An 8,201-nucleotide genomic window follows, 5' to 3' on the forward strand; every position below is an offset into this window, starting at 1 on the left:
TCTTGACTCGCTTCACTCTCAAAGTGCAGACTCAGGCTACGTGCCAATTGGCACAACCCAGGTGCTCATTTCTGCCAAGGCTGGGATTGCTGCGCATGCTCATTTACTCTTAGAACTGGACGAGAGAGAGAGAGAGCCAAGAGTTACCCACATCAGTCAACTGCACTCTAAACATGCTCCTCCCTGACTCCATTTGTTTTTGACTGAAGCTCTGTTCCTCTTCATAATCAGGCTCACTTACTCAGCCAGAATGCCTCTTCTTTACTGATGACTTCTGGACATAAGGAACAAGAAGCATCCAGGGAGTAAATGAAACTCTTGCTGGAGAATTAGTGCTTTTGGAATATCAGGGCATCAAACACTGAGCCCAGAGTTTTAGTGATAGCAGGCACAAATTTATCAGATCAATAACTGGAATTCAATTAAAAGTGATTACCCCTGTTTCTAATTTCTTCACAGACCTATGCAGCTTTCTTTTTGAGGACATAGAATACATAAAGATTTTGGTTTATGGTATATTCTGTGCCCTATAAGGGCACAGATTATCATTCTCATCAAGAATTGAAAAAGTAGGGGGCTGGTGAGATGGCTCAGTGGGTAAGAGCACTGATTGCTCTTCCAAAGGTCATGAGTTCAAATACTAGCAACCACATGGTGGCTCACAACCACCTGTAATGAGATCTGATGCCCGCTTCTGGTGTGTCTGAAGACAGCTACAGTGTACTTATAATAAATACATAATAAATAAATCTTTAAAAAAAAAGAATTGAAAGTAGGAAGGTATAGGAGATATTTTAGCAACTAGGACTGCACTTCGCCAGTTGTACACACACCTGCCTTCTAATAATACACTTAGCAACCTTAGAACATCACCAGCATGTATAATGAACAAACACTCCTATTCTAGCAATGCATGTAGAAAGCTATTAGCAACCCAGAACTCCCCCCACCCCAAAGACATTGAGCTGCATGTACATACAATGAAAAACAATATAATGTTTCTTCTTTCATTGACAACCATAAAAACTCCTCTTGGTGGACAATTTTTATCTAAACATATTTCATAATGTGTCTGGCATAGACTGGTTTGGGATAAATGTCTGTAAAACAGAGATTATAATATCATTAATTTCATAGGGGTTTTGTAAATTATTCATATAGGACACATTGCACCCCTGGAAAGAGCCCAATGGAATTTATATATGGCAATAATATCAGCTTGTATATCACATTCTCAGGACTTTTATTGTTTGAGATCAGATGTCATCAGGCCCTCTCTTTTAAAATAGTTTCCATTCTTTTACAATTTAATGTGTGTGAGTATTTTGCCTGCATGCATGTCTGTGCACCATGTGCATGCTGTGGCCTCAGAGGCCAGAAGAAGGTACTCCCTCGAATTAGAGTATTGTGGCTTGAATAAGATCTCCCCATATTCTCAAGTATTTAAACATGTGGTCCTCACTTAGTAGCATTATTTGGGTAAGTTTAAGAGGTGTGGCCTTGCTGGAGGAAGTATGTCACTGGGGCCAGGTTTTGTAGTTTCAAAGCCTAGCACCAATCCCAGTGTGCATTCTCAGCTTCATCTTTGGAGAACAAGATGTGAGCCCTCAGGTCCTGCTCCCACCACCTTGCCTTCACTCTGCCATCATGATCTCACACTCTGGAACTGTAAGCCAAAGCCCTCTTTCTTCTGCAAGTTTCCTCTGTCATGGTGATTAACAAATAAACTTAGTTACAGATTGTTCTTAGCCATTATGTAGATCCTGGGTACCAAACCCAGGTCCTCATGACAGAGGCTCACTTCCAGAGCTCAAAGCAACATGTGCTTTGAAAATTGCTGAGTTTTCTCTCCAGACTGGTGGTTTCGATTCTAATCCCCATGCTCAGATGCAGGAAAAAAAAAATAGTTTCTTATTCTGTAGCAAACCCTGCAGGGGATGTTTGCAGTGGCTGACTCCACACGCCTATACATCATCACCGTTTACATAGCCCTCCTCACAACGACTGGCTTTCCAGTCCTCTCCGCCTCTACTCTGGTATGTCGAGCTAGCTCCAAACTACCTGCCAGATGTTTGATGTAAGTTGAACTTAAGTCATCCCAAGCTAAATATTATGTCTTGTAAGGAGCCTCAGTATTTGGATTTAAATTGAGCAACCATACTCAGTGAGAGATCAAACTCATTCCTAAAAAGAAAACCGTGAACCCCAGTGAAAAAGCTCCACTCCGACATCAGATGCAAAGCCCAAGCAGTAGTTCTTCATTTCATGTTGTGACGTGGTGCCTTCTCTTACCCAGAGCCATTTTGCATAGAGAGTTCTTCCTGTGTGGTTTTCCCACTCACTTCTCCCTTCTGAAGGGTGTGTCTCTTCAATGCTGTTGCATCACATGGGGAAAAAAAATAAAATGAGGAAAAGGGAGAATGGCAAGAAGTCCTAGAGGAAGAGAGTTTTCATTCTCTCTTCAGCCCTCCTCTGAAGATAGCAGGTACTCCGTCAGCTATGCTGCACATTTCCTAACATGCTGAATTCACATTGGAGATTGAGATTTTAGTGTTTACAATATAGCTTAAGGATATTCTACATGTGTTACAACAAATCCTGTAAAGAATAATTTAGAAAGTTTAAAATATAAGAAACCATGTCTGTTGGCATTTTTAATTATGTGTGGAATGTAATACTTTTTAAAACTACGTGTGGAATATGCTAGTTTTTGATGTTTTGAATGATAAGATATCTAATGACATAGTCGTGGATAAGAAAAAGAGGAAGAACACAAACTAGTTTACAGCATTTTCTGCAGAGTCTAGTTTTATGGTTTTAAATATGTATTGCTTTACCCTATTGTGGCTATCCTGATTTTTTTTTTTTTAACAGTTACTGCTAAAATAGCTCACAGCTCTATATGGAAATTAGGCATGTAAAATGGGATTGCAGGCAAAAGGCAGCTTTATACTACCACCTTGTGGCTGACCTATTAATGTGTATTTTCAGGTTTATTGCTACAGAGAAGAGTTGGTAAGATGTATGCAAGCCAGCAACATATGCATTTTAATGTCTCCATTATACATGCATCAAATGGTAGACTTAGAGGTGGTTCTACACTTTCTTAAACCTTAGGCAATAAGAAAACCATCAGGTTTAAATAGTGCAGGACTTAATTTTTCTGATTCACTTAATCTGAGGTTCTTTTGGGGTTTTTCAGCACATACTTAGGTTTGCTTCTAACTTCTAGAGGAGTTATGGCCTATCAAGCATTAGGTAATGTGTTTCTGATCCTTTGCTGTCTATATACATCTAACTTAAGTCACTCATTGCTTATTCCCTACTACAAGACTCCTTCAGGCCCTGGTATCTGCCTTTGCCAATTCTAGTTTCATCTACTTATGTTTATCACAATGAGTCCTAATTGCCTACACATATCCCGTCACTGTTCTTCCCTGGGGAGTCACTCCAGGGCTACACTTAGGAGAACATCTGCTTTGGTCCATTTTCTATTCATAATATAGGACTAAAAGACGGGGTTTATTATAAAGAAAAGAGGTTCCTTTTGGCTCAAAATTGAGGTCTAGGGAACAAATTGAGGTAGGGTATTCTAGATTGCGATGTTCGTGTAGAGTCTGTAGGAAATGGAGAGAATCATATGGCAAGATTAGGGGAGTCCACATGTATGATCAACTCTTCCTCTGCCCTACTGTGGTTAGAATGAAAAAAAAAATGCCCCCATAGGCTCATGCATTTGCACACTTGGTCACCAGGTGGTAGCACCATTTGGGAAGTTATCAATCCTTTAGGAGGTGAGCGTTGCTGGAGGAAGTGCATCATTGGGAGCAGTCTTTGAAGGATTATAGCACTGCCCCCACTTCCTGCTCTGTCTCTGCCACCTGTATGTGGTTGACATGTGATCTCTCACTTTCCTGCTCCTGCCATTATGGATATCTAATCCCCTGGAACTATAAGCCAAAAGAAAATCTTCATTAGGTTGCTTTTGGTCATGATAATTTATCTCAGCAACAGAAAAATAACTAATACATGTGTGCCCCCCCAACATTGTAAAGCCATCAGTATTCTCTTTCTCATGGTAGACTCTATTGTGGCCTTATCTCCCCCTAATCACCTGTAAAGGCCTCACCTCTGAATACTACAGTTGGATCACGTTTCTATTGAACTACCCAACTACCTCAGAATGATGAAGCTTCATCATGAGTTTTAGTGGCGATGACACATACATAAACCATAACAGTGGCATGTCCTTACTGGGCTCTACTTTGTTTTTGACCTCCTAAGACCTCAAAAAAGGTTGCTTTCCCTAGTGGGACTGTATATCAGGATCCTTTTAAGTAACTCACTTACCTCCTAGTGTGTGACCTTTCTCCTTCAAGTTTTAGGGAGCCAAAGTTAACCTTAGACAACAATCCTTGAAATAAAAGGCCCCAAATGACCTATCTGAACAAGAAGGGGCTGGAGGAGTAGAAAATGTGGGTGGTAAGGAGACAAAGGGTGTAAGTATCTGTAACAGCAATTACAAAGCAGAGTGGTTACATCTTAAGAGTTTATAACTCTAATAAGATAACATCTAGAGTACCTTACAGAACTCCCTGCTGTAGCATGCGGGTATGGCAGGAGTTGTTCTTTAGTATGCTAAAGCATTGTTAATACCAGTGCTCGGGCAGCTAGAGAGAAACTGGAGCTATCCCTAGTCAGTCTTCTTGGCCCAGTTGCTTCTGGACAAGATGACCCTTATCTATATCTCTTTATAGTAATCAGAACACACTCATTTTTTTAAATAAGAGTTTTCATGAGGTCTAGTTTAGCTTCCAAGTCTTTATGTAGCTGAAGCTGGTCTTGAACTCCTGATTCTCCTGTTTCCAGTTACTGAGATTACAGGCATGTGCCGCTGCCCAGAACAGACTATGTTAACTTTTTATTTGTTAGCTATTGCTGTATAACAAACCAAACCCAAAACTTATGGCTTATTACAATGTGCATTGTATTTGTCCATGAATTTTGTGGGTGAAAACTTGGGATGTATGTCAAGGAGAGGCTTTTGATCTTACTTTGGGTCATATATGTGCCCCTTCCCTCCCCTCTTTGAAACTTGTTGGAGGGTATATTTTTTCCAATATGTTGTCTCTCATATATCTAGCCATCGGTGTTGACTAATGGTGTGTCCATAAGCCTTTGTAAGCTAGCCTCCCCTTTTTTACATGGGGGAAGCGGAATGCCCAGCAGTAAAAGAGGGTAAGTACGAATGAACAAGTATTATTCAAACCTATAGTCACTGAGGTCACTGTGGTCAAAGGTAAGTTCATAGCTGAAGGACAGAGTCAGGGTAAGTATGTAAAGATATGAGTACAAGGAAGTGTGATTCACCAGGAACAGTTCATGCCAGAACTGCCACAGTGCTATAAACAAACCCTCCCAACACTCAGTGGCTCCTATAATCAAGTGTTATTTCTCACTAATGTCAAACCAGGTTGGTAAGACGACTGGCACAATCGTCATGGACTCCTGGACTCTTCTATATAATGTATCTATCACTGTCTAAGAACTTTCATTTGCCAAGGGAAGGCAGAAAATGCAGGCATGATAGAAGGGATTAGAGACAAAGCCCTGAAGTGGTATATGTTGCTTCCAGCAACATTCTAATGGGTAGCTCCTAGCCATGTGGCTTACAGTTAACTCAATGTCCAAAATTAATATAATGTCCAAAAGACAATGAACACATTTATTGGTGAGCACTGCAATTCATTGACACGATTAATAACTGCAAGTTGCTAATAACTTGCATTTAATTAAAGAGGAACAACATTGTTTTAAACTAAGTTCTTACACCAGAATCCAACAAGCCATAAAGAAAACCCAAATAAAGTTATGTGCCACCAAACTGAAACTAAATTGTTTCCTGGCCTTGTGAGAAATTATAAGAGGAAAAGGGGAGATGGAGTCAAAGAGGGAAGGAGGAGAGGAGGGGGGAGCAAGAAGGGGAAGGTAGAGCAGATGTGGGGAAGGAGTCAGCACATTTCCCTAGGAAAGTCAGTTTCAGTTGGCCGGAGAAAATTTTCTCTACTTTAGTCTTTAAGCCTAAATCACACCAGAAGCTAGGCATGTCTGCAGTCCCGGCACTCAGGAGGTTAAGGCGAAAGGACAGTGAGTTTGAGGCTAGCCTGTTGTACATAGTAAGACCTCGTCTCAACAAAATAAATAACAACAAAATAAGCAGAAATAACCTCCTGAAAAGCAGCCAGTTTTCTCTTTGTCCCTCCCTTCCTTTCTGCCTTACAAGGCAGTCTGCTTTTGTTCTTTGCTTCTTCTTTCTTCCGTTCTTTAGTTTTCATAAAGCTGACATCTTCTAATGTATGAAACAAAATTTTACTTGATTCTAGAATCGTGAAGAAAATTAAAATCTCTGAACAAATTGTTGTATTTTTGCTTGTAAATTTGTTTTCTTGCCACCCACAAAACACACATATTCCCTCACTGAGAAATCCAGAGTTCTACTTAGTCACTGCAACCAGGATCTGTTGTTGAGTCAGTCCTCTAATAAAGTGAAAATGTCTTACCTCACGGTCAGGTAAGTTATGTAATGTGTAAATATGTACACTGTATGTCTCTGCCCACATGCTGTATGTATAAAATGATAAGCAGAGCTAGAATAGCCGTATAAAGATTACTCACTTAGGAAAGAGAGGAACTTAGGACACAGTAAGTACTCAGTGGTCCACGGTGCTTCTGCAACACTCCTAGGCGTCTGTGGAAGACGTCTTTTCCTGTGGTGGGATGGTTAATCTTGAGCATCGTCTTGACAGCATTGGCAGTCACCTAGGAGACAAGCACCTGGCACACCTGTGAAGGCATTTCCAGAGAGATTTAACTGAGGCAGGTAGACTCACCCGAATGTGGGTAGCACCATCCCGTGGGCTTGGGCCCTAGACTAATACAGCAGGAGGAAGGGAGTCGAGTGGCAGCATCCATCTCTCCCTGCTTTCTTACTGTGGCTGCAACGTGGTGATCAGCTGCCTCACATTCCTGTCACAAAAGCAAAGCCATTCTTGACACTATGCCTCCCTTAGGCATGATGGACTGACTATTCCCTCAATCTTTGCGCTGAATTACTCTCTTACTTCCTTAACTTGCTTTTTTGCCAGTATTTTTTTGTCAAGTGACTTGGTACCGAGTGAGGCCACCATTCAGTTCTTAGGCCTTTGAAGGGCGGACTGTGGGAAAGTTAGAGATGTAAGCTAGACAGAGAGGTCCTAGAACACTGCAAACTGGAGCTTAATAGGTCATGCTGGTTGAAGTCTGAGAAATCAGAATGCTAGAAGCTTTGTGAACACTGGAAACCCGGCAAATGAGGTTTTAGTGGAGAGCAAAGATTAGGTCAAGAACTGGGCTAAAGGTCATCTGAATGAGAGTCTGTGGAAGAATCTGGTTTCATACTGCCCATGTCCTAAGAAACTGAGACTGAACGAAAAAGAAATGGACTAACTTGTTTTGGAGGAGGAGATTTAAAGATAGGGCATCATTCAGGCTGTGACATGGTTACTGCCTACTCCTCTGATATAAATCTCCAACCTGTGTGGGACAGTGAGTGTGAACAAAACGATGCAGCAAACGTGGTGGGCTGAGGAAAGGGGTGTAAGGCAGGGTGAAGCTGAAAATAAGGCAGGTGCAGAGCCAACGGCTGGAACTGTTACAGAGACCACACGTCTAAAGAGAAATCTAGCACGTTACACCAGGATAGGAGAAAGGTATCCTTTGAGTAAGATCCCATCTATCAAAAAAATCCAACTTGTGAAAATTACAGACTCACTTGAGAGAACCCAAACTTCGAATGGCTCTGAAGGGCTTCTCGGCTCGGATTCTGTGCAGATGTGTACTGTTGCCGTGGCTTTTTCTTCGTTGGTGCAGGAGAAAATTGTTCTCTGTGGTATGTTTTGCTGATTTTTCAAGACAAAGTTTGTAATGTATCTCCTGGGAATTACCTTAGTCTACCTCAAAGCCAGTTACTAGTTTTAGATAGGGACAGAGTGATCTTAGGCTCATCTCTGCTTTCCCAAAGTTGTTTTTAGTAATCAAAGAAATAGGTAGCTCAAGGACAACAATAAAATATTTCTGAGAGTTAAAATACTATTCTTTTTCTATTTTTTCTTCCTTCCCCTTTTTCCTCCTTCTTTTCCTCCTCCTCCTCCTCCTCCACCTTT

The sequence above is a fragment of the Mastomys coucha genome, unplaced genomic scaffold (genome assembly GCF_008632895.1).
Source record: "Mastomys coucha isolate ucsf_1 unplaced genomic scaffold, UCSF_Mcou_1 pScaffold13, whole genome shotgun sequence".
NCBI classification, from domain to species: domain Eukaryota; kingdom Metazoa; phylum Chordata; class Mammalia; order Rodentia; family Muridae; genus Mastomys; species Mastomys coucha.